Source organism: Onychostoma macrolepis, chromosome 07, assembly GCF_012432095.1.
Source record: "Onychostoma macrolepis isolate SWU-2019 chromosome 07, ASM1243209v1, whole genome shotgun sequence".
Taxonomy (NCBI): Eukaryota; Metazoa; Chordata; class Actinopteri; order Cypriniformes; family Cyprinidae; genus Onychostoma; species Onychostoma macrolepis.
The window spans coordinates 42,346,546-42,372,939 of NC_081161.1; the positions used below are offsets into that span (position 1 = coordinate 42,346,546).

Genomic DNA, 26,394 nt, shown 5'->3' on the forward strand with positions numbered 1-26,394 from the left:
TGTACTTTATAACTTTATGGCTGTTAAATTACAAGCCAGAATCAGTCTTAATGCCACCATTGATGACAATCAATGAGACAAATGCGTTATTCCGTCCATAACACACTCCTAAAGTTAACATTTGAATGAAAATGCGCTGGTTTCTGTTAGCTAGGACTAGCTACACTTTCTTTTTTGTTGCACAGTCTGACGGAAAAAGAACAGAACAGAACCAGCACCACTGTCTTTTCTTCCTGATCAAACAAATTTAATTTCCATCATATCTCTAAAGACACATTCATTTTGTACCTTGATTCTTCTTCTTCACACACCACAGGTATCAAGCACGTGCTTTGTTGGCGCTGTTGTTTCCTTGGTATCCAAGTACACTAAAAACTTTACCGGGTATTGTTGGTTGTGGTGGAAATGTCGAACATTATGTACAAATGTAGCAGCCTATATAAATCATGCCATAACTATTGAAATGGTAGTCTACATTATCAGAGTTTATTGTATGGTGGATTAATGACAAAATCTGGGTTAGTAAATCTAGACTTAATCCTTTCTTTCATTTGTCTCGACCTTTATTTAATTTACACAAGAGTCTTTAAAATTAAAATGCATCGCCCAACGTGGGGCTCGAACCCACGACCCTGAGATTAAGAGTCTCATGCTCTACCGACTGAGCTAGCCGGGCTATGGAGAAAAAAGGCGCGATCTGAGCCCTTTTCAGTATTACTGTAGTGATGTATATGTTCTCAGATCTACATGAAGATCTACATGTAATTTATCCATTTAACATTTACGCTCAAACATTACATACTCAGAAAGAAAAGACCCAGTGAGTTCCTCATTTTAACGTTATATAAATCAGTGCATGAAATTACTATTGGGGTAACGTTAGCCTCGTGTATCGCGTATGTAAAACAAAACATTAACTTCCTTTCTTTGCAACTCAATCACAAGACGCCTGCTTTTCAGCAAAGCTTCAGAATCTGAATTCGTCTCTTTTTCTTTTCTTTCAATCACTAGTTGCGCGCTGCTGGAGTTCATGTTGTCCATTTTTGAGGGACCCGAATTTACTTAGCCCAGGTAACAGGTTACTTGCAGTGCATTCGCACATTTTTGATTTTAGTCATGTTAGATTATACACACATTCAGTAATATCTTTACTATATGTCCGAATTAGTGATGGGTCAATGCATGTTGACCGACTAACATGATTGTATACAGATTTAGTTTTTTTCTAGTTGTAGTTGTTCAGCTTGTAATCGATGAAAAGCTTGTTAAAGTATCAAACCAGGACACACAGGAGTTGCACTAACATGTGCCGACTTTGTCACCAGAGCCACCGGAGCCCATCGACGTCCCTAATAGCCAGTGGCTTGTGTCTGTTTACGGCCAGGATATCATCAGTTGGCTGGAGCACATAAAGGCCAGCATCACCTCAAAATATGGGTCTATCTTAACCAGTGATGGGAATAACGGCGTTATAAATAAACGGCGTTACTAACGGCGTTATTTTTTTCAGTAACGAGTAATCAAACGAATTACTGTTTCCCCGTTACAATGCCGTTACCATTACTGACAATAAAATGTGGCGTTACTATATTGTATTATTAGAATTTAATTTTTCAGTTCATCTGAATGGATGCGCAGTGTAGCTGTATTTGATGTACCATAAACTCTAGTGTGAAGCGCACGACTCGCCGTCGCTTTCTCTCACATACACGCACGCGAAGAAAGATACAGAGCAAGAGTCTTTCATAACATGCAGAATTGACGCGCTACATGTAAACGATATTCTTTGTTGTATTTTCCTGTCAAAATAAAGGAGTTCCTTTGGAATTCTTCAGCTTTTAAGAACTGCCGGGTTCTCTAGTAGTGGGCGGAACTAATGCGCAAGCGACAATCTCATTGGCTGGTGCTCACCTATTATCATCCCTGTTTTGATTTCAGCAAATCAATTTGAGCGAACGCAGACAACGTGATTAATATTCATGAACCCAGCAGCTCATTAATCCTTAGTGCGTTTTATATTGATGACAAATATGCATTCATACTTGGTTATTCTAATTACTAAAGTTCTATCATCATATAATATTAAATTATCATAATATTATATTATAATGCTTGACTGACTGATACTAAGTGTCAGTAGATAAATAGTGTAGATTAATGTACAATGTTTTATAGTAATAATTTATTCTTTTTAGTGTCCATTTCATTAATTTAACATATTTAATATTGGGGGCATCCAAAGTTATTTGACATTTGAACATTTTTTAAAAAGTAATACAATAGTTACTTTCCCTGGTAATTAGTTACTTTTATAATGATGTAACTCAGTTACTAACTCAGTTACTATTTGTGAGAAGTAACTAGTAACTATAACTAATTACTTTTTTAAAGTAACGTGCCCAACACTGATCTTAACATTACATTCAACAGCGCAGGTGTTGTTCCAGGGTAAAAAAGTCAGCAATAGTTTTGGTCCAAATTCAAGCCAAAATGAAAATCCTGTAATCGTTCAATCACCTTGTTCCAAACAATCAAGCACAAAAGCACAAAATAAGATATTGCGACAAAGTTCATGGTCCAAAAAACATTGTATAGACAAAGAAAAAAACAGATATTTTCCAGAAAATCGTCTTTTTATGTTCCAAAGAAGAAAGTCATGCAGATTTGGAATGACACAAATGTATTCGTACATTTTTAGAGAATTAAAAAAATTTCCCGCAAGTCTGCATATGTGCTAGTTTAATGTTGACAAAATATCTCTCAGAATATGTATGCTTTGTATATCCCTACACAACATATTCTGACTAGCAAAAGTAGTAAGTAGCAAATGGGAATTAGTTACTATTATAGTTTTTATTAATATTTTGATTTCCTTTTCATTTTTTGATTTCCGATTTCTTTTTTTTTCTATTTTGTTTTTTTTTTAAAAACATGTCAGTATAGGTTTTTTTTTTTGTCTATTTTAGTTCTAGTACATTTTAGTAGAGTAACTTAAACTAAATGAAAATGAGAAATGTTGCTTTGGCAACTAATTTTTAAAAATATTTTATTTCAGTAAATAAACACAAAAAGTGTTTTATAATGGTTTTATTTTTAGTTAACAATAACACACTATTTACCAGAATGTCAAATAAAATATATAGCAAATATGCATAAAATTGTACAAATTCCATATTATTTCTATATAATTTTATCATAACATAATTATTACAATTTTGTGATAATTTCCATGACTTTTATAAGTCTACTAATTATAATTTATTTAACAGATACAACTTTCTAAAGTTGAATTTCTATGTGCACCTGCAGTATTTTTAATTTGCATGTAGAATAAAATGATGCAAAAGTTTTTGATGTTGTCAATGCACAGTCTTTTATTTCAGATTGCAAAGAAACCTTTAAATATTAAAATGTAATTACATGAAATATATATATATATAAAAAATAATTTAAATAATTTTGAGTTGGATTAGTTTAAATGCATGTCAGAGAACTCATTTCTAGTGAATTAATAGAAATCATTTTCTGTAATGAGTAAATTGGTTAGCATGCTGCATACTTTGGTAAGACACTTTATAAATAAAATCTTGTTGAAATGCTTAGAGATGCAGATTATTTAAGACCAGAAAAAAATGTAAATCTAAATTGAGAAGCAAAGTTGCATAAGATGACTGATTTGACTGCTTTTTAGAGAATATATTTTGATCCATTTTTCTTACTTCAATGACAGTGCTTTTATTGATTAAATTGAATTCACAAATTTTAATGAGGTATATGCATTTATTATCATTATTATTATTAATCTAAAAATGATATAAAATAATATTACAATACAACACAATTAAATCTATTATTAAATAAATGCTAAATAATGTTTTTAAGTGAAATAATAAAACTGCTACTCTGAAATTTGTGAATTAATTAACTCTACTTTGTTGACACTTTATAAATCTTGTTTAAATGCCTAGAGTTGCACAGTCAGTTTGACAATTAGTCAGTTCTGACAGTTCAAGAAGATCCTTTGTTCTTAACAGGTGACAGTGCTAACAGCCTGAACTTCCAGCTGTATCTTCTGGAAGGCTTGCACAAGTGGAATCAGGAGCGGTTAGCAACGTCACTTGGCACCAAACCCTCATCTGTGCTCAGATATGCAGGAGAGTTAGTGGACTACGTCAACAACATCTGCCTTACAGCTATTCGGCCGGAAGTTTGTGTGCACCTTCCCACTGCCTGAACAATTCACCGGTAAAGCCCTTGCTGTCTCAATTGGCAGCATCTGTACTTGTGCACCATATATGCACATTTATGTAGGATGCATTAAATTGATCAAAAGTGACATTAAAGACATGCTACAAATATTCTATTTCAAATAAATTATGTTCTTGTGAACTTTCTATTCATCAAAGAATCCTGTTTTTAACATTGATAATAATCAGAAATGTTTCTTGAGCAGCAAATCAGATTTCAGATTTCTGAAGGTTCATGTGACACTGAAGACTGGAGTAATGATGCTGAAAATTCAGCTTTGATCACAGAAAATTACATTTTAAAATATATTCCACTAGAAAACAGTTATCCTAAATTATAATAATATTTCACAATTTTACTGTTTTTTACTGTATTTTTGATCAAATAAATGCAGCCTTGGTGAGCAGAAGAGAGTTCTTTCAAAAGCATTTAAAATATATCTTACCAACCCCTAACGTTTGAACAGTGGTTTATGTCAACAATGTTTAAAATGTTTAGCATTGCATATTGATTTACATGCTATTTTTGTTTGTACAAGTATTCTGTACACTAGTACCGGTATTTCATTTGCTAGCTACCTCAAATGGTGGACCCAGAGGCTGAGGAGACCATATGTGATGGAGGATGTAAATGAAGAAGGGGAGGAGGATGATGGCTTTAATGAAGATGTCACTACTGACCCGACTGTGAGTCTATTCGTTGATGATCCACCAGCCTTTCCCTCCACAACTGAAGATGCCCCAATTCAGATCTCTGCGGTACATCAATATATGCACTACAAATGCAACACTTTATAAAGTAGAACATTATACAACCACCAGTTGATGCAGCCATAAATATTTAGTCAGTCTTCCGTTAAACAATGATTTAATTATGTTTTTTGTTCGGCGGCAGTCTAAGCTTCATACCAGAACACTTTAAAGGAGTAGTTCACTTCCAGAACAAAAATTTACAGATAATGTAAATGTGATTTACAGATCACCCCCTTGTCATCTAAGATGTTCATGTCTTTCTTTCTTCAGTCGTAAAGAAATTATGTTTTTTGAGCAAAACATTTCAGGATTTCTCTCCATATAATGGACTTCTATGGTGCCCCCGAGTTTGAACTTCGAAAATGCAGTTTAAATGCAGCATCAAAGGGCTCTAAATGATCCCTTTTTGTAAAAATTTACAATTTATATACTTTTTAACCTCAAACGCTCGTCTTGTCTAGCTCTGTGTGAACTCCTCCAACTTCAAAATCGTCCTACATCGCTGTTTTACTGTATTTTGTATAGGGCGTTTGACCGTCTTTGCATGTTCACTTTGTAAACACTAGGGTTGGGACTTCTAGAGCGATGTAGGATGATTTTTATTTTATTAAAAAAAAAAAAAAAAATGCCATTGGTATGCTAAAACATGTTAGAAATGTGCTAGCAATATGTGAATTCATGCTAACAACTGGCTAAACGTGTTAAAACTTGCTAGAAACATGCTGGTAATGTGCTAAAACATGATACATATTAAATCATGTAAGCAACATGGTAGAAAATATGGTCCACGCTTCCAAAATACTGATGTCCATATGTTTTATTTTTCTGATATGGAACACTGTGAAAACTACATACAAACAAAAACAAAGAAACAGTTTTACACACAACAATTCGAAGGACATCAACGCAAATAAAGAAATACAAACATTAACACTTTTACCGTGTTGGCCTGGTAACCAGCAGTAGAATAGTAAGGAGCTTTAACATGTGTCTCTGAATTCACATCTCGCCATTCAGTCAATACTTCCAGGTTAAATTAATCAGGAAGGGTCACATGACATTAATTTTAGTCAAACTGGGAGTACAACGAAAATAAAATACAATACCAACAAAATTATGAAATTGACACATACACAGAAATACACACTTAAATCGTGAAATCATGAAAATACAAACAATATAAACATTAATCCTTGAAATCACAAAAATGTCATTCATAACCCATAACTGACCTATCAGCGTCAGCTACATGCTTTATGTATCAGCATTACTTAAAGTTATTGACACATAATGTAAGAGTAAACAAATAAAGAGCGGAATATGCTTGATGTCAAATAAAGCAGGCTGCTGCAGCAGGCAAAAAGGCAACAGCTGATGCATGAGGGTGTACCAGCAATTACTGATCTCCTGGTGGACAGAAACATCAGTAAAAAGGAGCCGAGCCTTTACTGATGTGCAGTGAGGAGGTGACCATACGCCTCTTTTAAGAGACTGCTCCAGGAGCTTGGGGGGACGAATGGGAGGGACCTTATGAGTGTTCCACTTCTGGATGAGGTGCGCATGGAGCACATCTGGCATGTACAGAAACGCCATGTCAGGTGCATCCAGGACGTGCCGGGTGTGCCTCTCTACACTGAGGTAGGCACCACCACGAAGGCGGGGGTCATCCTGACCAGGTATCGCTGAGCCGGGGGGTCCACATCCCTGGAATCTTTCCATTGCCACTTAAACAGGTTCATTCCAAGTTGATGTATCACGTGTGATTTTTAAAAAATAATTTCTATGCATTATTCAGATTTAAAGGCATGTCTTTTTTCAAGGTCATTTTTATTTATATAGCATCTTTAAACAACATTAAATGCTGACCAAGGTGTTTCACAGTAACAAAGCACAATGATGAAACAAATACAAAGTATCAAAATTCAAAGAACAACATAAAACCTAGTAAAAAACAAGAATAAGAAATTTCATCACTAAGACCAACAAATCCAACAACTATGAATAGGCCTGAGAAAAAAGATGCATTTTCAATGATGATTTAAATCCAGACAAGGAAGAAGATAACCTAACAGATTGAGGTAATGAATTCCACAGCTTAGGGGCAAAAACAGAAAAGGCTCTGTCACCTTTAGATTTTAAGCGAGATAATGGAACAGTTAATAGATTATCAGAGGAAGATCTAAGAGATCTCCGAGGTGAATATGGGCAAATAAGGTCTGAGATGTAAACTGGAGCCAGACCATGCAAAGCTTTAAATACAAAAGTTAAAACCTTATACTCAATTCTAAATTTAACTGGTAGCCAATGCAGATGTACTAAAATAGGGGTGATATGCTCCCTCTTCTTCCTCCCCATTAAGAAACGGGCTGCAGCATTTTGAATCAGTTGCAAAAGTGAAAGGGAAAACTGGTTGACACCAGCATATAAAGCATTACAATAATCAAGCCTTGTAGAAACAAAGGCATGAATAACTGTCTCTAGATCACCAAAAGATAGAAAAGATTTCAATTTACGTAAACCCCTAAGCTGGAAAAAACTAGCACTCACAACAGAGTTTATTTGTTTGTCGAACTTCAACTCTGAATCAAAAACAACACCCAGGTTCTTTACGTGAGTACGGATATTTGGTTGCAAGGGTCCTAAACTAGAGGACAGGGCGTTAACCAAATGAGGGGAGCCAAATAGAACGGCTTCAGTCTTGTTCTCATTTAACTGAAGAAAATTATCACCCATCCAGCTTTTGATGTCATGTACGCAAGCAAACAACGCTGATAAGGACTTAGAAGCAGGTTTGATTGACATGTACAACTGGGTATCATCCGCATAAATGTGATATGGGACCTTGTGAAACTCAGAAATGTAGCGAAGAGGGAGCATATATAAAGCAAACAAAATAGGGCCCAAGATAGTGCCCTGTGGCACCCCACCAGTAACAGAAGCAGTTGATGAATAAGACTGACCTAACTCCACAGAGAAACTCCTTGCAGTAAAATAGGATTCAAACCAAGCTAAGGCTGAATCACAAATACCAACCTCGGTTTTTAACCTGTTTAAAAGAATATTGTGATCTACTGTGTCGAAAGCCGCACTTAAATCCAACAGTACCAAAACTGCACAATTTCCAGAATCCACAAATAATAACAAGTCGTTCACCACTCTTAACAAAGCAGATTCAGTACTATGCTTAGATCTAAAACCTGACTGAAAGGGATCCAATATATTATTCTCAATTAGGTAAGGTGATAACTGATTCAAAACAGCTTTCTCCAATACTTTTGACAAGAATGGCAATTTCGAAATAGGTCTATAATTGTTAAAATCAGCTGGATCCAGATTTACTTTCTTAAGCAGCGGATGAACCACTGCATGTTTAAAATAGGATGGAACTAAATTTGTCTGTAAGGAACTGTTGATAATGGAAATAATATTCAGTGCAACTGCATCTTTTTGCATCTGCATCTGTATTTTATTGGTATAAGCCTTTTATTTTAATTTTATTTTCCTAGGAACCAGTGCCAATGCACTGAATTTCCAGCTCTACCTCCTGGATTGATTGAACTGGTGGAATCAGGATCGGGGGACTGCGGTAGTGACCAGCACGCCAGCATCTGTTCTTACCTACTCTGGGGACATGGCCCACTGTGTCAACACTAACAGCCTGGCATTGCTTGGCAGGGCTTTTGTGCCAACTTTCAGGCCACCTGCTGAATACACCTTGTATGTCTTACAATTTCACAAAGCTTAAGTCAGACCATTCTGTCTTTGTGTCAAATAAAAAAATTTAAAAAAGTAAATAAAAAAATAAAAATAATAATCCAGGCTACGAAAGAGCAGAGGCAAAGCCTTAGTTTGTCTATATGAAGATATTTATTTTATTTGTATCATTCATTTATTTAATTATTGTGAATTGTTGTAAAATTCCAATTTTAGTTATTTAAAAGATACAAAAAAAGTTATATAAAAGATATTTAAATTTCAGAGAACTCGGCAGCATTTTGTCTGAGAAATAATAAAAGGACACTTTTTATAATCCGTCTTAAATCTCATTGTTACAAAAATTGTGAAAATATCATATTGTAAAACCAGTATCATGTGAGTTGAGTGAATCATCACTTTTATTCCCATTACACTAAGTTGCAAATATAAAAGTCTGATTACAGTTGCATCTATGAATATAATTAGTCATTTATATGTGTGTATGTATGTGTTTTTTTCTGCTTGGTGTTGACTGCCTCCTGAGTCTGACTGAACAGACCCTGACGGTGGACCCCGACTCAGAGGAGACAGAGCACATGCTGGAGGACTTAAATGAAGGCGAAGATGAATAAGACGAGGGCTTCGGGGAAGACCATGACATTACTGTGTCAAGTCTCTCTGATGACCCAAGCTTCTCTGTCTCCTCCTGCTTTCTACCCTCCTCTGAGCCTCTCTTCTCCTCCCTGGCTCCTTGTTGCATTCAGGTGCCTCAGTATGTCCTCACGAGTCTGCAGTATGTAAATACCTTATTATATGTATCTGTGTCTTGATTGTCCCCATATTGTTGCTTATCTATTTTTCTTTTCAGGCTGTGGACAACACTGGTGTGCCAGGCATGGACAGAGTGGACAGCCTGCAGAGTATCTTGTGGAGCTTAGGAACCAGCCCTCTCTGGCCGTCACCAACCAGCAGGTCAGGAACATTCAGCTTTCTCTGCTTTCCCTCTTTAACCTGTCATACATATCATGCCCAGTAGCCAGATTATTGTCGCCTGATTGAGACCATTTTTGTCAGGCTCTGTGTAATCCACCAGAGTCCCAAGAAGAAGGGGACTGGCACAGTGTCCAGATGGGACCTTATCCTAGAGGACTACAAGAAGATTAGGCGGTGCATTCTAGCCAATGCAACTGTTATGCAGCAGACCATCCTGCAGCTGGTGGACCTGAGCCATACCACCCTGCTTCAGTGGAACAATAAGAGGGTGAAAATGCAGGACAATGCAGTAGTGATGCAGGGGCTGCAACTGCCTAGCTGCTTGTCTGTTTTTCCAGGAAACAGGCAGACTAGAATAAATAGCAACATAGTAGTGAACAATAAGCACTGAAAAAGTTTGTTTTAGCCTACATTTTAAAAATGTTCAAACTTTGCATTATTCATTTTTGTAAATTTATTGTTCGCTACTGTGTTGCTATTTATTCCAGTCTGCTCATTTTCAAAAAAAAAAAAAATTAAAATGTTTTATGATGTAATGAATAAAACCATTTTTATGATTACCCCAGGTTTTTTGGTGTTGTTCTCTTATTCAAATTGTAAATGATCTAAATAAACAAATTAATAAGTAATTAGGTGAAACTGTGCACATTAATTTGTCATTGCATTATATATCCTATGCAGTGTGGTGAATTATTTTTGCTCATTATTTTAAGACAAAAACATTGTTGATGTTTATATAAACATAGTTGATGCTTATACAGCGTATTACAGCGACCCCTAGTGGTTCACAATCACTGTTTTACTCACTTGTGGGTCAGGATCAGCCAGAATATTTTCTGGTAAGGCAGGTCAAGCTAGTTAAACAAACACACAGTGCACCTGAGTGTCTCTGTCACCATCAGATAATATCTGTCGATGTCCAAGACCTTCCGAGCTCTCATGGACACCATAGCCTGTCAGGTTCTTGCCACAAGCAGTACCCTCACCTTTTACAGGTGGTAGGGCATCCACACCATCAACCGATGGGTGAAGAACCGGTCAAGTGTTGGTGTCTGGGGTGGGTGTCCTCACAGAGGCCATGGATGGAGTCCTCACAGAGGAAGGAGGAGCGGCTGGGAAGAGAAGGAGAGGATGCAGACTGTGGAGGAGAGGGGCTGGAGGTCCTCCAAAGTTTTATCAAAGTCGACTTGGACCCGCCAAAGCATGACTTAGTGAACTAAAAAGAGAAACAAAGTTAATTGCAAGTTGGAAAAGTTACATACAACATTTAAAGCATACATAAAAGCAAATTGGAAGTTACATACAGCATTTTCATTTCAAAATTTTATATTACACTGAGTATAAATCTGTTGTGCACCTACCAAACAAGTAGACATTAATTATAGAGAAAATATACACCACAGACAAACTTAGAAGGGGCCTCAGGAATGAGTGTGGGGCAGAAGCAGCAGGAGACTGTGTGGCAGTGGCAGGCTGTTAAAAAAATCACTGAAGGGCATAAAATATAGTGAAGCAGCATTTTAACAGACATGTGATGCTACATTAAATGTCATTTTCAAATAGATTACCTTATTGGTGTGGAATCAACAATTGCAGGCCATGGAGCTTCCAAAGAGGGTGGTCTGTTCATGGGCCTGCATGGGGCATTTCTCAATCTAAAAAGATAAGAATCATTGTTTAATTATATTATCTGCACCATGGTCAGGTGACCTGCATACTACACACTACAACCTGATTTCCGGAAATTTTGCTACATTTTTTAAAATTTGAATTAAATTAAAACTAAAAGACTTTCAAATCACATGAGCCAATATTTTATTCACAGTAGAACAGAGAACATAATAAATTTTACACTTTTATCCACTAAATGAGCTCATTTCAAATTTGATGCCTGCTACAGGCACGGGGGCAAGACATTTTGAAAAAGATTCAGCTGGGAGAACATCTAGCAACTAATTAAGTTAATTGACATCAGGTCTGTAACGTGATTAGCTATAAAAGGGATGTCTTAGAGAGGCAGAGTCTCTCAGAAGTAAAAGAGTGAAAGAGTTCGTAAAAAGATTGTGGAATACTTTAAAATCAACGTTCCTCAATGTCAAATTGCGAAGGCTTTGCAAATCTCATCATCTACAGTGCATAACATCATCAAAAGATTCAGAGAAACTGGAGAAATCTCTGTACGTACGGGACAAGGCCGAAGACCTTTGTTGGATGCCCGTGGTCCTCGGGCCCTCAGACGACACTGCATCACTCATTGGCATGTTTCTATTATTGACATTACTAAATAGGCCCAGGAATACTTCCAGAAACCACTGTTGGTAAACACAATCCGCCGTGCCATCTGCAGATGCCAAATAAAGCTCTATCATGCAAAAAGGAAGCCATATGTGAACATGGTCCAGAAGCGCCGTCGTGTCCTGTGGGCCAAGGCTCATTTAAAATGGACTGTTTCAAAGTGGAAGAGTGTTCTATGGTCAGACGAGTCCAAATTTTACATTCTTGTTGGAAATCACGGATGCCGTGTCCTCTGGGATAAAGAGGAGGGAGACTTTCCAGCATGTTATCAGCGTACAGTTCAAAAGCCAGCATCTCTGATGGTATGGGGGTGCATAAGTGCATACGGTATGGGCAGCTTGCATGTTTTGGGAGGCACTATGAATGCTGAAAGGTATATAAAGGTTTTAGAGCAACATATGCACAGGGAAGGCCTTGTGTATTTCAGCAGGACAATGCAAAACCACATACTGCAGCTATTACTACAGCATGGCTTCGTAGTAGACCTATAGAAAACATCTGGCGCATCATTAAACGAAAAATACATCAAAGACGACCACGAACTCTTCAGCAGCTGGAAACCTATATCAGGCAAGAATGGGACCAAATTCCAACACCAAACCTCCAGAAGCTCATAACCTCGATGCCCAGACGTCTTCAAACTGTTTTGAAAAGAAGAGATGATACACCATGGTAAACATGCCCCCGTCCCAACTTTTTTGATACCCGTAGCAGGAATCAAATATGAAATGAGATCATTTTGTGCATAAAATTGTTACATTTCTCAGTTTAAACATTTGTTATGTTATGTATGTTCTATTGTGAATAAAATATTGGCTCATTTGAAATTATTTTAGTTTTCATTTTATTAAAAAAAACGTCCCAACATTTCCGGAATTCGGGTTGTATATAATGAGAGGTAACTTTGCATTACCTTCTGATAGAGGTCATACCACTTCCGCTGCCTTGGGGCTGGTCTATCACCTCCTCCAGAAGGCCAAAGCCCTGGCCATCTCCCACGGCCTTGTGGTTCTTTGGCTTATAGTGCTCATCTACACATAACATGGAAAAAACATGGACTTCATTCAAAAATCTACTTTAAAATAAATAAATGTACGTAATGTTAGATTAGCATTAGTGATTGTTTAAAAAAAAGTCACTCAAAGGGTGGGTGTTATGATCAAAATCTAATTTCATGGTTTGAGAAATTTCACAATGTTTTTCTAAATTATTTCACAATAATATTTATCTCAATATAGTTATTTTTGTTATTTTATTTTTATTCAAATGAGAACAAAGAAGTAAATTACGAACAATAGGACAAATACAGTAGAACAAAGATTAAATACGTTTTTCAGTTTTAAATACGTTTTAAGAAGGCAAATACTTCAGAAATCGCATAAAGTGTAAAAACACTGCATAGTCTTCACAGTCTCAGATATGAACTGTTTCTTTTTAAACATACAAAACTGATTCGGCAGTGAGTGTTTTTTCCTCTGTTTTGTTGTTTAATTAATATTAATGACAGTTAGCAGCGAGTAAATTTGCACTGAATGCACAGACCCAATATACTGATACACATCTGGGTTTCACCCAACTGTTTTTTTTTAAAGTCATAAATACATGTAAACACAGTTGGGCATTTTGGCGTAACTGTGTGTGTATTTGACCATTCAAGCGCAATAAACTAATGTTACCACAGAGAACTGAATTTGCAATCACAAGCTGTCTGTGCTTCAGCTGTGTTCTTATTCCCTGCATACTGTGCTTAATGTGCTTAACTTTATTTGACATCAAGCATATTCCGCTCTTTATTTGTATTCATTCACAACTTACATGTTCACAGTAAGGTAGCTTTAAGTAGTTAGGTTAGGCCTAGTAGTAATGATACATACAGCGAAATAAACAATAAAGCTACATCTCTAAGGACAGTCATCGAGATCATATTGCCCAGCACAACAACCAATTAAGTACAAAGTAAACGAAAAAAAAAAATTACTTACATTGCTCGATTAGATTTTATTGCACGCTGATTAGAAATGATTCCTTCACCAGTCATCCAATCTCCCATTGGAGAGCGAGCTCAGCGATTGGCTCTCGTCCAATCTCTCAGTGGAGAGCGAGCTCAGCGATTGGCTCTCGTCCAATCTCTCAGTGGAGAGCGAGCTCAGCGATTGGCTCTCGTCCAATCTCTCAGTGGAGAGCGAGCTCAGCGATTGGCTCTCGTCCAATCTCTCAGTGGAGAGCGAGCTCAGCGATTGGCTCTCGTCCAATCTCCCATTGGAGAGCGAGCTCAGCGATTGGCTCTCGTCCAATCTCACATTGACAGCCGATCCTGATCCAAGGACGGGCTGTTAACCGAAAGGTTGGTGGTTCGAGCCCACGCAGTAGTCGCATAAAGTAACAAAGTATTAGTTGTGACCCTGTGTTTGTTGTTTACAAAATAATAAATGCCCCTTCTCAGTGTTTTTTTGTTTTTTGGAAAGCATTTTAACTGGCACAATGCACAATTAAATGACTTTTTACTTGACTTTTCAAGTCTTAAGGCTTTTCAAGGACTTTTCAAGCTTTTACAAGTGTACTTTAATAAACTATATAACGTAAGCACCTCAGATTTGGAGGTGATAGACAGTTTTTCCGGGTTTTATGTCATTGCTGGAGCGGCTGAGAAGGCTCTGGTGTCATTATACAGTGTGAGAGCGCCGTCTAGAGGCCGAATCACTCACGCCTCGGGTTTTTTGTTATGACGCAGGAGACTACGTACTGCAATGAGCTGGAAACTTCAGATGCGCCAGCGAAACGGCATGTATACATTACATTATATGTTTACATATCATTATAAAGTTGTTGATTAGAACAACAGTAGGTCAAGGCTGAGAGGACGCGAACATTAGAAGCATCTCAAGCATTAGACCGATGTGACAAAAACATACGCAGGTCCGACACAAATGTTTAATGTCACGATTGTTTCCATCTATTTACATTAGTTTATATAAAGCTGGTCGCGTTTATGCGTTGGTTAGCCAGCAAAGTTGCATATTTAAAACTAGTGACGCGAGAAAGCAAATTGTTGACAGAAACATAAACATATCACAGAGTGCTAATATTTCAGAGCGCTTTCTCTTTTGAACTTTTGACTGTATAATTTTAACAGAACGTTATATTTCTGGATTATAATAGCAGTTAGTTAGCATTAAATGTTATATTGGCTTAAGAAGATTCTGAAATATTTCCATTTAATATGGTTAGCAGTTTATTATTAATATTGTTACCTTTTTGTTATTCTGCTCCATCCATCTTTGTGAGCATCATGAAAAACAAGTCAGTGACATGTACATTTGCCGTAAACAAATATTTTCTCTCATGCATTCTTTTTATATATATTTCAAAATTTAAGAGCAAATGGGTTTAGATGATTTGCACGTTTATTTGATTAGGATCACTTGCCCTGTGAATCGCTGTTCACAGCATTTACAGACTTGGGCTTCCAAAACGATTCTTGAATTTTTAAGTAAATGCAAAAGCTCTTTTCGTCCCTGGGTGGGCTCGAACCACCAACCTTTCGGTTAACAGCCGAACGCGCTAACCGATTGCGCCACAGAGACGATGATGACGTGGGCTTTTATTGTAGTCCATTTATTATACCACTAGGTGGCGGTGGCATAAAGCGTACAGATTTTCGTCTCTGTGTCGGTTCACGCCGCTAGGTGGCAGTGGTATAAAGCATAAATATACGCGTCCCTGGGTGGGCTCGAACCACCAACCTTTCGGTTAACAGCCGAACGCGCTAACCGATTGCGCCACAGAGACGGAGTTGTGCACCACTCTGACGTCATAGCCTTTTATGCTTTATGTTGCAGCTCAGGCGTTATGAAGTGGGAAAAAAGCGCGCCCAACGTGGGGCTCGAACCCACGACCCTGAGATTAAGAGTCTCATGCTCTACCGACTGAGCTAGCCGGGCTCGCGACACGCAAGTAAGTTAATAAATGGTTAAAAAAAAATCGCACACTTTTACCGTTACGTTACTCCGACTTATTATAGCCTATAACATTCAACGTACGTCTACATTTCTAATGCACGTAAACATCCAAACGAATGCTGTCGTTCATTAATCAGTTTCAGTTTCAATTAGTTACATTTGCTTTAAAAAAATTCTAAGCACTACAATAGGATGTAGCAATAGTAAAAATTACAAAATGCAAGTGTACTTCAGTGTAACTTCAAACCTCTTAATAATAATAAACCCCTTAATAATAATTAACCTCTTAATAATAATCATTCATAATTACTTTCAATGACAGGTCCAGCACTAAAGGGGACACGTACAGTCCTGTACGCTTCTGAGTTTTTCGCCATACTTCCTCTTCCACTTGAAAGGACTTGAAAAAACATACAAAGTTAAACACAGGCCTATTGTTTTTAAAACGTGATCAGGCAAAAAGCAGCCATCTTATTTGGTACTTAGATACTGCCACTGAAGTGACTTTATTAAAAACAAGTATCCCATACTTTCTTCCTGCATCTTTCCATGTCTCCATATTCAAGGAGCAGTGCATCATGCATCTTTTGGTATACTCTAACAAAGTCATCCAGTCTTGTAAACTGCCTTCTTTGGAGCCGAATTCGCTTTAGGTCCCACTGACTCTTCTCCGTGATGCCTTGTGTTCGGTTATCTTCAGTGAAGTTCTGAAAATTTAAAGTACATCTGTAATCTGTTGAAATTATAAGGGCCATCAAAAAGTATGCTTTAATTAGAAAAAATGAGATGCTTCTTGCAACACTTTACCTGTTTCTTTGATTGTTTGACTTTGTTATAGAGCTTACTCAAATTCTGGTATGCTTGCCTTGTCCCATGACGTTCTAGATCCCCTAAAGACAATTAGAACATTGTAAAAGTACTGGACACAAATACTGTATTGATGTATTGTTTAATAAATAGTTCTCTTGAATCAATTAAACTTGACTTAAACCTACCTAACATCATTCCAGACCACAGAACGGCATGCGGGAGGAAGTATTTGGTCAAACGGGAAATGAATGTTGGTGTGCAGTAAGTGTTGGAATCACCATTAAGGTCAAGTGGTGCACTCTTCATTGTTGTTCTGAAATTATCCATGATCTGTGTGGTCCCGACATCATACTGAAAAGCACATTTCATTATTTCTGACTTATTTCAAATGTATATGCATAATGCATTATTAATCATTTATTCTATTTAACAGCAAGCTGTCTCAGCTATAACTGCCTGACCTTATGAGCTTTGAGATGTATACACTCAAAAAAATGATTGGGTCTAAATTTACATTTTATGTAATTCAATTGCATAACAATTTTCCATCCATTTAGATTACATAGTTTTAACATAAACAAATCAATAAACTTAATGTGAGTCATATGCATCAGTCATACGTGAATGAAACAGGTACGATTTATGTAATAATTCACAGCAAAGTCCCCACACTGCTCAGTGTTCATGTGTTTCCACACTACAGTGTTCAAGTAGAATTGAAGCAGTGCTGGAGTTAAGGAGATAATTATGTGATGATTGATCATTAATGATGAACACCTGCTGTTATCAAGAAGAATCACCGAAGGAAAGAGAAACACAAGAACTACAACTGACTTCAGCCACAGCCGAAGATGAAATCAACTGAAAAAAAAGAAGACATTAAATCTCTCAAGATCTGATTAAACAGCTTCACAAACAGCATCAGATTGACCAGACTGACTTTATTTCTGTCAGACTTCTAGAGAAGCTCTTATTGAGAATTAACAGAGGTTTAGATGCTTTATTGTTTTGTTTGAAATCACCATCAAAGAGATCAGTGTTTCCTTTTGTTGAGCTCTGGACCCTTGACATTTTGGTGTTAATATTACGCTGGTACTGGGTGTCCCGAATAAGAATGCATTCAAAATTTCATGTTAACTCTGAAGGAATTTGAATAATGCCTGTCTAAATGTGAAGGTGTGCTATAATGCATTGTGTCAGACTGGCATTCATTTTCTCCCAAATTCTACAGTAAAATCTCATGAAACTTGACACAGACAGAGTCTTGGGTGTCCTGGGGCCGGATTCACAAAACATTCTTAAGAAGAAATTTCTTCTTAACTGCCGGTCTTAAAACAATAGGTTGTTTGCAATCACATGATTCTGATGGCGCGGTGTGAACTCGGCCCGAGTGCGGCAGACGGAGTTGGGCCGAGGGGTAAGTCTCCGGCAGGTGAGAATCTAACCGGAGCTGGCCCGAGTGTATTTTGCTATCTGGGATGTGGCTGTTGGTCCTATTAGCAGCACTTAAAACAACTTATTTAAATTCTGAATAAATTATAGCCTAGAAAGCGAGCAAATAGCGCTTTAATATATAACGTTAATCACTAAAAAGCTGTCACTCACTTCAATTTATCGCAATCCCACGATGTTCTGTGATATGAAGCTCTTACAACTGCAAATGATATCTTATTTACTTCGTGTCTGTGTGTGGCGTTCAGAGTGAATTCTGACCGTCTCACGCTGAATGCGCGAGAGGTGGCAGTCCAATCTATTTATATATTTATTAATATTTTAATATATTATTATATCTTATTATATTAACCATTTGCACACACGAGCATTATCCGACTCGCTCCTCCCGACCGCAGACGCAGCTTTACAAGCCACTTTTTCATGTTTTTCAGTCAATTTCTTGACTTTTCCCCTCTTTACGAACAACACAATTTCTTACACGATAAAAGCTCCTTGTGGTTTCTCGGTTTGGCCGATTTAAGCGTCCTTAAACAACGCAAAACACAGGAATTTTGAGTTTCTGCTACTATGGAGAATAATCACTTCCAGCTGCATTTCGCGCGTCATCAGAATCATGTGATTACAAACAACCTATTGTTTTAAGACCGGCCCCCGAAGTGCTATTAAAAACACATAGAAAACAAAGTAAAAGTAAAAGTAAAAGTAAAAGCTGTTGGCTGCATAAAAGGCTTAGTCTTCCAAATGAGTAATCAGTAGTTTTAAGACTGGCCCCTGAGGTGTTTTCCCAGCAAAACCTCAGGTGATTTCCAAAGGACTGTCATGCCCTCCCAGTTAAACAGGTTGAATAATGTTTTGAAGTTTTTGTTGTATTTTAATAATGTATAAATACACGTTATTTGACAACTGCGTGTGAGTGGCACAACGTCTCCGTATATCACACATCAAGAGCCTTTGAAACAGGAATTATGAATTTACCAAAAGAAATTAGCTTCTTTATCATGGTGGCATTGTACGAATTTAAAATATTACAATATATATATATATATATATATATATATATATATATATATACAGAAATATTAACATATAAAAACCCTTACACACCTTCCAGTTTAAGAACTTCATGTTTAATACATAAAAAAAGGGTGAAGACATTCAAACATTACAAAACTGTTTCTAATCATCCTTTATTTCAGACACTCTTCAACGGGACACCATACATGGTTAGACAACATCATTCTCGACATGAAAAGATACATCTGTGATATTTAATGGGAAAATCATGGAGGCCAACATATTCACACTGGAAAGAATCAACGTTTTGCTGCAGAAAGCATGTCAAAGGAAAGGAAATCAAAGAGAATGACTGTTTTTAAGGTAAATATATATATACTTTATGTTGTATATACTTATAGTAAATACAGGTCAACCACCTAAAGCTGTCAATTAACATTTAACAAACATTAAAGTTTAAAATAACAAAACAAAAAGATCAATATTATGGTACACTCTTAGAAATAAAGGTACAAAAGCTGTCACTGGGGCGGTACCTTTTCAAAAGGTACATGTTTGTACCTAAAGTGTCCATTTTGGTACCTTAAAGGCACATATTAGTACTTTAAAGTGTACATATTTGAACCTAATAGGTACAAAAGTGTACCTTTTGAAAAGGTACCGCCCCAGTGACAGCTTTTGTACCTTTATTTCTGAGATTGTACAGAAGCAACAGGCTGTGATGTATTGAAATGGAAATGGCTGCTGCATGTCTGGAGGTGAAGCATACAAGTTATTAGTAAAAGCTGCATTATTTGGAAATGACTTCATTACAATTACAACAAAAAATGTCGGCCTGTTCCTCAGACAAACCTATAGATTGAATACAGACACATTTGAAACCTATAATTAAAATTGCATCATATCGGACAAACTACTCCTTTAAGACATTTACATGTGATCTGCATGAATAAAACTAACTACAAATACAAGCAAGTGACTTTTCTTTAGGGCATATGTGCAATATGTTTGTTAGGGATTTAGCGTTGCTTCAAATATGTTTTTATTAGTGCAAAGTAGGGTATTTACGGGAAAGCACGTGACTGGCTGATATAAGAGAAAGTGCAGAGAGAGAGAAAGAAAGCAAAAGTAAACTGCAGAGTGTATATAATTCAGCAGATGCAAAGCAGTGAGCATCAGAAGCCAACTGTGGAAACTACTGACAAGACATGGACATTCTAGCGTATTTCACTCCTCTGGTAAGTTACTCCAATTGAATCTTGAAAATGTGCTGTATTCTTTGTACTGGATTTAACTATGGCAAAATGTGTAAAACAGCACTGAGAGTATGTATTGGTATCAGATTAGCTAAAAATATTAACATTTTACCTTTTTATTTTAAGATTTATTTCGGGCCTTTAACTTGATAGGACAGTGTAGAGAGAACAGGGAGGGAAGTGGGAGAGAGAGAGGCATGGAATCGGGAAAGGTTTGTAGCTGCCGATGAGGCGGCGCCAACAACATTTGACCTTTTACTTACAAAATAAAACAAACTTAAGGTGATAACACCTATATTGGAGGAACAACAGTCATAACACTTTAGATTAGGGAAACTCCAAATAACTGCTTATTGATATTAATAAGGTAGTCAAATAAGGCATTAATATGTGCTTTATAAGTACTAATAAACAGCCAATATGCTATATGCATACTACTAAGCAACTAGTTAATAGTGAATAGTATTGAAAATGACAGAATATGAAAACCATATTTAAACATCTTCAAACTTACAGCAATTACAGTATAATAAGGAAAAATAAATACAGGTCGCATGCACAAGTTGTGGGAATGTATAGAATTTAATGAACGCTATACTACAATTGGGGTTATGCGCATAACCGATGTCCATATGCAGATTGATAACTAAAAGATATTGATATTAAAACTGAATAAAATGCCAACAATGAAAACGACTAGGTTACATGATTACCTTAAAAGTCCATAGATATCGCTGTAAGTGCTGTTATTACTTCCCCAATTGTAAGTCGCTTTGGATAAAATCATCTGCAAAATGACTAAATGTAATGTAAATGTAATACCGTATTGTCCCGAATATAAGACGACCCTGATTATAAGACGACCCCCCTTTTTCCAGATGTACCTGTTGGAAAAAGGCTTTTTGAAAACCAAACCAAATCTTTTTTTTTTTTTTTTGCAATATATGCAATATTTTCATATTGCATATTTTTCCAATTCTAATTTTTGTTTTGAAAGTATGGTAAATACTGGTAAAATGTACCAACAATGACATTTGAAAATTTTGATATACCATTGAAATAACAGGTAGCCCATCTGAATTATATAACAATTAGGCTATCCATCTCATAGTAGCCTACCAAAATGTTATTATCAGTAGACGTGAAATCTTATTGTAGTCTTCAAATCTGGGTACTGTCTTCTGTTTTAAAATCACTTACAGAGGAAGTTTGGTCCCATCAGGCTAACATGACAGTCACGACTCCTGTAAGCTTTTCTTTTTCATTTGTTTTCATTCGCGATCTTTACAACACACATTAACATTACATATTTCATGGCACACTCGTTTTATGCGTTTTTGGCGCCACCTATTGTTGTGGGTGTATTATTGACATGTCAATGTCTAGACCCTGAATATAAGACGACCGCGTTTTTTCAGATGTATTTCCAAGGAAAAAACATCGTCTTATATTCGGGTCAATACGGTACTTTCTCCAATAAGATGTGATGAACCTGTTTTATGCTAGATTAGAACCATTTTCATTCATATTAATATGAATGCCTTACCACTACTAGCACGCACAAATCAGGCAACCAACTTGATTTAATTTACACACGCAATTGTACTGCAGATAACATTCTGGTACAACCGCTACATATCTCGGACCATTTCTTCATTACATTTACACTACATTTTGCTACCCGTGTGCCACCAACCCCTACCGGTTACTTTTAGACGAAACCTGCGCTCCCTTTCTCCTTCCCATCTTTCCTCTGTAGTATCCTCCTCTCTTCCCTCACCTACCCATTTCTCATCTCTGGATGTAAACACAGCTACTGAAACTTTATGCTCTACCTTAACTTCTTGTCTAGACGACATTTGTCCTCTCTCCTCTAGGTCAGCACGGACTGCCCCTTCTAACCCCTGGTTATCTGATGTTCTTCGTGAACATCGGACTAAACTCAGAGCGGCAGAGAGAAAATGGCACAAATCAAACAACCCGTCGGACCTGAGTAGGTATCAGTCTCTGCTCTCATCTTTCTCTGCTGATGTCCACACTGCCAAATCCTCACATTTCCACAACAAGATCAACAGCGCTCCAGACATGCGTAATCTCTTCAGAACATTTAATTCTCTCCTCTGTCCTCCTCCACCACCTCCCACCACTTCTATTACAGCTGATGACTTTGCTACTTTTTTTACAGACAAAACTAGATCGATCAGTAATCAGTTCTCATCTCCACGCACACAGGACCCCCAACCAACCACTTCCACTGCTAAACCTCCCATTTTCTCCTTCTGTCCCCTGACGGAGGCTGAAGTATCCAAACTTCTCCTCTCCAACCATCCTACAACATGTCCTCTTGACCCAATCCCCTCGCACCTTCTGCAAGCAATCTCTCCCACGCTCTTACCGACACTCACACACATCATCAACACATCCCTCCTCACAGGCATCTTCCCCACTGCGTTCAAGCAGGCTCGGGTAACCCCACTGCTCAAAAAACCTACATTAAACACTTCTCTTATAGAAAACTATAGACCTGTCTCTCTCCTTCCATTCATAGCGAAAACACTTGAACGTGTTGTCTTCAACCAGGTCTCATTGTTTCTTTCACAGAACAACAAACTGGACACTAAACAGTCAGGTTTCAGGAGTGGCCATTCAACTGAGACTGCGCTTCTCTCGGTCACTGAAGCCCTGCGAATTGCAAAAGCCCATTCCAAATCATCAGTCCTCATTCTGCTGGATCTATCTGCCGCTTTGACACTGTCAATCATCAGATACTCCTCTCCACTCTCTCATCACTGGGCATCGCTGGAATTCCACTTCGCTGGTTTGAATCCTATCTCACTGGTAGGTCTTTCAGGGTGGCCTGGGGAGGGGAGGTATCCAAAGCACATACACTGGTCACTGGGGTTCCTCAGGGATCGGTTCTTGGACCTCTCCTCTTCTCCACATACACTACATCACTGGGTCCCATCATACAGGCACATGGATTCTCCTACCACTGCTATGCTGATGACACACAGCTCTATCTCTCTTTTCAACCAGATGATCCAACGGTAGCTGCAAGGATCTCAGGTTGCCTGTCAGACATCTCGGCATGGATGAAAGAACATCACCTCCAGCTCAACCTGGCAAAGACTGAGCTTCTTGTCTTTCCTGCCGCTCCAACTCTACAGCATGACATCACGATCCAGTTAGGTTCATCAACAATTACCCCATCAACTTCGGTCAGAAATCTTGGTGTAATCTTTGATGACCAGCTGACCTTCAAAGACCACATTGCAAAGACTGCTCGATCTTGCAGGTTTGCACTACACAACATCAGAAAGATCAGGCCCTTTCTGACGGAGCATGCTGCACAACTTCTTGTCCAGGCCCTTGTCATTTCTAGGCTGGACTACTGCAATGCTCTTCTGGCTGGACTTCCATCAAACACAGTCAAACCTCTACAAATGATTCAGAATGCGCGGCACGACTGGTCTTCAAGGAACCCAAAAGAGCCCATGTTACACCTCTCTTTATCTCATTGCATTGGCTACCAATCGCAGCTCGCATCAAGTTCAAGACACTGATGCTTGCTCATAGAACAACCACAGGCTCAGCACCCGCCTACATGCACTCACTATTAAGAATCTACATCCCTCCAGAAGTCTGAGATCTGCTAGTGAGCGACGCCTCGTGGTACCATCACAAAGAGGCTCAAAATCACTCTCCAGAACATTCTCGTTCACCATTCCTGGCTGGTGGAATGATCTTCCCACCCATATTCGGAGTACTGGATCCCTGTCAATCTTCAAGCAACAGCTGAAAACTCATCTCTTTCGACACTACTTGACTTCAACCTACACATAAAAAAAAAAAAAAAAAAATCTTTCTCCTTACTTATTCCTTCCCTTGCTAGCTTGTACTTATTTAAACAATGCCTGAGACTTGGTGTTACAAGCACTTCCTTTGTCGAATTGCCTCTTCAAGATGAATCGCTTCATGTGTTCCCCAAATTGTAAGTCGCTTTGGATAAAAGCGCCTGCAAAATGACTAAATGTAAATGTAAATGTAATATTACTTAAAAAAAAAATCTTTGACTGGTAATGTGCTTCAAAGGTGGAGAATATCATCTCATGGTGGACAAGCAGCAGTTCAACACCTGCAAACAGTTCGACAGCCAATCAGAGTCAGACAGAGCCATCAAAAAGCTCAAACAAAAGTATGGTGAATATGCAACTTATACCAGTTCATCCACTTAGCTCATTATGTTTAGTGGTTATTTTGTTCATACAGTCAAATGTTTGGTGATACTTAACTGAATTTGTTCTCATTAAATTACCCTTAGATCTTTTGATTTTGAATAGTAGTGTATGAAATCAATCTATCATTTATTGCAGTCTGAAACTTTAATATTGAAGTTAGTCAACATGGAATTGTAATTGACTCTTTACTTTGTTAATACTCATGGTCATGCTGTGCACAAATCACCAGTGTATTTTAATGCACATAAAACAAGTTTGGCTTTAATCAAAAAGCATTCACTTGCTCTTTTCAGATGACATCCCAGTCACAAATCCTCCTCAAACACGGGTGTCTGAGGTCCAGGAGGGGAGCAGTCCTGTACAAACCACTGTAAACTCACATTCAGGTCATTATGGTATGAAACCCCTACTTTATAACTCTAACCCTATAAAATCAGTTCCCATTGGATTGTGATCTTGATGTTATTTAATCATTGTTTTGCTCTCTTATTTCAGATCATCCACACATGCCGCCACAGTACTCAAACTCATTCAGTGATCCTGATGAAATTTCCAAGATCAACATCATTGTAAAATGTGCTGGAAAGACCATGGAAGTGGACATGTTCCCCCTGGAAAGCATCTCAGTTTTACTAAAGGAGGCCTGTGACAGGGCAGGGAAGAAACCAGAGAAAATGTCGCTGGTTTATGAAGGTAAACAAAGCATTCATTCATTGTTCTTGAGGTTGACCTGATGCAGGCCATGTCATTTGTAATGAGTCATGAAATGGATTGACATGGAAATATGAACCACAAAAGCAACAACTAACAACTTTTATGTAGTTCCATGAGTGGGCCTGCAAATCATTAATTGCTAACCTTATTTATCTTCAGGAAAATGGCTGGATGTGAACAAGCCAGTGAGCCAGTATGGGCTACGAGGAGGAACCACCATACATTTGATTCATGCTTAGGAATCATGTCTCAGGAAAAAGTTTCTATGTACAGTATACAACTACACTACATAAAATATTGTTCTAAATCAATTAGAACAATAATTGTATTATTATTCAATGCTTTAAAGCAGTCACATGGTTTAGTGTTAAAAGCATTGCATTGCCATGATCAGTCTTAAATATATTGTCAAATAAAAGTTAACTCATGTTTACACTGTTACCTCTGTAATGTTATCTTAATGACATTTTTAATTTTATTTTTAACATATGAAACGTGTTTTGAAAAAAAGCTATATAAAATAAAACTGACTTCACTCAAGAGCAACAGATTTTAGTTTTCTCCAAAACTATTCAGTAAAATGCCTTGAAAATGTATACAGTAATATTCAGGGTCACTCTGAATACATATCAATTGAAAGAATGAGATAACCTATAAAGGAACACTTTGTACGAGTGTTGGAAAATGGGACACAGTGCAAGTGCTAGGACTCATTTTGTTGTTTGGGGTGATGTTGCCTTTAATTTTCTCTGAAACTATACAGTAAAATGACTGTAAAATGAATACATTGATAGTCAGGATCACTCTGAACAAATATTAATTGAAAGAAAGACCAGACCTAACCTATAAAGGAAAGCTTTTTATGAGTGTTTGAAAATGGGACACACATACATACATACATACACATACAGATACATATACATATATATACATATACACACACACACACACACACACACACACA

At 37.4% G+C, this 26,394-nt stretch overlaps 4 non-coding genes across 4 annotated transcripts; all 4 read right to left on the reverse strand.

Moving 5' to 3' along the window:
* Nucleotides 1-603: 603 nt before the first annotated feature.
* trnak-cuu (transfer RNA lysine (anticodon CUU)) lies at nt 604-676 on the reverse strand. Its single transcript has one exon. It is a non-coding gene; the product is annotated as a tRNA-Lys (tRNA).
* A 14,818-nt stretch (nt 677-15,494) lies between these two features.
* On the reverse strand, nt 15,495-15,568 carry trnan-guu (transfer RNA asparagine (anticodon GUU)). Its single transcript has one exon. It is a non-coding gene; the product is annotated as a tRNA-Asn (tRNA).
* Nucleotides 15,569-15,699: 131 nt separating this feature from the next.
* Nucleotides 15,700-15,773, reverse strand: trnan-guu (transfer RNA asparagine (anticodon GUU)). The gene has a single exon. It is a non-coding gene; the product is annotated as a tRNA-Asn (tRNA).
* Nucleotides 15,774-15,852: 79 nt separating this feature from the next.
* trnak-cuu (transfer RNA lysine (anticodon CUU)) lies at nt 15,853-15,925 on the reverse strand. The gene has a single exon. It is a non-coding gene; the product is annotated as a tRNA-Lys (tRNA).
* Nucleotides 15,926-26,394: the final 10,469 nt, after the last annotated feature.